Raw genomic sequence first — 4,144 nt, 5'->3', positions numbered from 1 at the left:
TATTACCAAAGTCAACTTAGATATCTGCAACGTAATTGAGTGGGCAACTAGTAATAAACTTGCTTTAAATGCAAGTAAAACTTCGGCTATGATTTCTGGTACTAGGAGATATATTAGCAACTTTGTCCATGATGGCTTGCCTCGGGTCGTGGTTGATGGTGTGGAGATTTCTTATAGAGATTTTGTTGTTTATCTAGGTGTCACTATTACTAGTACACTTTCGTGGGAACATCATGTTATTCGAACTGTATCGCGGGTAAACTCTTCCCTACATCAACTCAAGACTTTTAAGCGCTTGCTATCGACGGGGTTACGAACTAAGCTCGTATCCTCTTTGCTCATTCCTCATTTCGATTATTGTTGCACTTTGCTTACTGATATCACAGGTGAATGTAACCTTCGCTTGCAACATTCTCTGAATACGTGTATAAGGTTTATTTTCGATGTGAAATGGTTTGAACTAGTATCACCTTATTACGAAAATTTGCAATGGCTAAAGATCGCATCTAGAAGATCATTCTTTCTCGGATGCCTTGTGTATAAATTATTGGAAATTTGTCGTCCGCGGGTATTGTATGACTCTTTCGTTTTTCGGCGGAACGATGTATCTCATAATACCAGAGCTGACAGAGAGGCACTTGTTCTTCCACTGTCTCGAACAGAATTATTCAGGCGCTCATTTAGATGTGTCTCGGTGGACATTTGGAACTCGATTCCTGCCGAAATGCGAAATGAGTCCTTTGATATTTTTTGTAGAAGGTGGTATAATCATCTGCTAACAAATCCATCTTGATTTTACCTGATATGGTTTTGTTTTATATTTTTCTTATTATATTTTTCTTCTTATTCTTTTGCAAGTGTGAGCACAAGAATATATGTAGGTTGATAAACATTAAATGTATCTACTCTTTATCAATTTATTGCGTTTAGTATAACATAAGCATTCTGTATTCTGCCTTGTTATGCATAATTCTGCATAGAAATTTACATATTTTATTATTTTCTTTATTTTTCTGTTAAGTTCAGCACAAATTTATATATTCAATTTCGCATATCTGTTTGACATACCGTTAAATTTTGATATTTGTGTAGCGAAGTTTATATATTCGCATGTTTTTGCTAAACTTAACACTTGTTTCTGCGTTCTTATATATTTTATTGTGTTTATATGTATTTTCTTATATTTTTGAAATATTTATCACTTGTTACGCATATATTTATAATTTATATTTTTGAATTTATATTTTTGAATTTATATTTTTTTATTTATATTTAGTATTTATATTTTCTTCCTTCTAATTAATATTTTTGTATTTAGATTTTTCTTTACTTATGTAATTTTTTTATATATTCATCTAATACTCAGTTATATAGTTCTTTGTACTTATATTGTATATTTTCTGCGCTTATAATTTTTTTTTGTATTGCAAGCGCTTGAGGGGAATTCTTCCCAGAGCGCAATATAAATAAAGCATAATCAATCTATCAATCAATCAACGGCAAGTTATCAGGTTAGATATTATTACTATATGTGTTTTAAATATAAATATCATACATTTAACCGAGCAATTTTATATTATATATTTAGTTATATTAATTCAATGGGTGCATTCAGAAGCACAACCGCTTACTGAGCAGTTAAGTAGCAGTAACATGTGATTGGTTTGAATTTGAAGGTAAATCAATCATATTTGATTGCTATTTAGCCACTCAGTGAGCGATTGTATCTCTGAATGTATTCAACTATGCATTTATTTCTTAGTTTATATTAAAGTATTATTTTTGTTGTACAGCTTGTTACAGGAGATCTTTTATCTTTTTCTCAACCAACTGTGTCTCGTATTGTATACAAAATATCAACATTACTTGCCGCTGAAATGCTTGATATAATCAAGATGCCAATATCTCACGAAAAGCAAATTGAAAATCAAAGACTGTTTCGACAAATGGGTTCTATTAGAAATAAGAGCGGTCTTCCAGGAATAGATGGAGCAATCGATTGCACTCATATTTGTTTGATACATACAAAGTTTAACCAAATTACAGAATTATACAGAAATCGAAAAGGATATTTTTCACTTAATACAAGCAGTTGTTGGGCCTAGCATGGAACTTTTGAACATCGTGCCGCAGTGGCCAGGAAGCCAGCATGACAGTAGAATATTTCAAAACTCAAGATTGTATATGCTATATACTGAACGGCAATTGACTGGTGTACTTGTAGGAGACTTAGGATATCCATGTTTGCCGTTTCTTTTAACACCAATCGCAAATCCGACGCAGAAATAACATTCAACTGTGTTCATAGAAGAACTCGACGGATCATTGAAAGAACGTTCGGTGTTTGGAAACGTCGATTTTCTTGTTTATCCAGAGGACTTACAACAAAACTAATATGCAGTACTTCAATTGTAATGGCATGTGCTGTTTTACACAATTTGTCACTTTATGATAATATTCTACTTGAAGACTTGGATCATTATGAAGAAATTGAGGGAGGAATTTTAGTTGAACTACCTGTGTATGGCAACCAGGAGAAGGCTTAGCAATGCGTGCTGCTGTTATTGATAGATTATATGGACAAACAGAATGAAAAAGTCAGATATAATGTAACAAATAGTATAACAAATAATATATCAAATATTTAATGTTGTACATAAATAAATAAATAAATGTTTTTTAGTAATAAAATATATTTTTTACACAGCCATTACACATTTATTACATAGATATTATAGATTTATTTAGAACACTTAACTTATATAAGCTATATGTAGATATATTATATGTAAATGAGGAACGTTTTTTTTTGGTAGAACTCTTAGTTTTTTTGTAATATAGTTTTTTAAAAATTCTATTAAATAATATATTTAAAAATGAGAATCATTGATCATCTTGTATTTTATCAATTTTTTTTTCTTTATTTAATAGCAACTCACTTAGTTCATATTTTGCTTGAGCTTCGCACAACTGAAATTTGCAGTTGCTTTATATGTTCCACTGTTAATTCTTGAACACAAAATTCGTGAGCTAATAAGTTATTTTCTCTTTTTAATTTTATTTCCGATAGTTCTTTTTCTTGCTCTATTATTTGTTTAAGACGTTGAATTTTGAGTTCCTGTTCAGAGTTTATTTCCACAGATTGATTCTTAACATCATAAATATCTTTGGGTTTTGTTTTTTTCTTCTGGATCATAAATGACGTAGAAACTGTAATTAGTAAAAACAATTATAAAATAATAAATAATTTAAATAATTAATATAATAGTAATAAAATATACCAAATAATATAAGAAAATAATTAAAAATAATAAAAAAACTACACACAAAAAAAATAAATAATATAGAAACTACTGTTAATTTGACAATTAATTATTTTTAGACTTAATGTACGTATTTGATGCAAAAGTTTTTTCTGATGGAGAAGCGTTAGATTTCTCCTGCAAAAGTGCAGTATCTTGTTTCTTCGTCTCCATTGAATTGACATCTGAATATTAACATATTTATGCATTTCATTAAAACCTAGTTATATATAAAAACAAAAGTACAACAAACTAACATAATATTCACAAGAAATTGAAGATAAATTGTACAAAGCAAGTAAAAAGTAAGCAATAATTAATACATATTTAGTGCAAACGGTTCTTGAGATAAGACAACAGATATTTTTTGTATCTCATGTGTATTTGAAACACACTTTTTTTGTTTTCATTGAATTCATATCTAAATATTATAAAATTTGTATATAATTTAATTAAAAATTTTAATATTTATATAAATAAACGCAATCTAATTAAATTATGAGCAATATCAAATTACCTACATAATGTTTGCTAAATAAATTATATCTGTAAAACTACAACTCCAATAATTTTAGTAGCAATTTAATAAATTAAAAAACAATAGTACCGTTTATGGATCGTTTAGCTATCTGAAATGTAGCTTCTTCATCTGAAATTTTAATAACAGTATAATCCTCTGTTGTGTTTGTTTCTATTTTTTGTTGTTCTGCCTCTTTCGCATTTTTCACAATATCGAATATTATTACTGAATTGTTGCGAATAAGTTGTCTCTTATCTGCAATTATTATAAAGACATAATTTATAACACACTTAAATGTTTAAGAGAAGACAAGAAGTATGTA

General features: G+C 28.7%; 1 pseudogene; it reads left to right on the top strand.

The window, feature by feature from the left end:
• The window catches only part of LOC109860035, a 9,127-nt pseudogene extending 6,581 nt beyond the window's left edge, over positions 1–2,546 (top strand).
• The last annotated feature ends 1,598 nt before the right edge of the window (positions 2,547–4,144 follow it).

This window comes from Pseudomyrmex gracilis, unplaced genomic scaffold (genome assembly GCF_002006095.1).
Source record: "Pseudomyrmex gracilis isolate BER0280 unplaced genomic scaffold, ASM200609v1 scaffold_317, whole genome shotgun sequence".
Classification (NCBI taxonomy): Eukaryota; Metazoa; Arthropoda; class Insecta; order Hymenoptera; family Formicidae; genus Pseudomyrmex; species Pseudomyrmex gracilis.
This window is presented reverse-complemented; position numbering and strand designations above follow the sequence as displayed.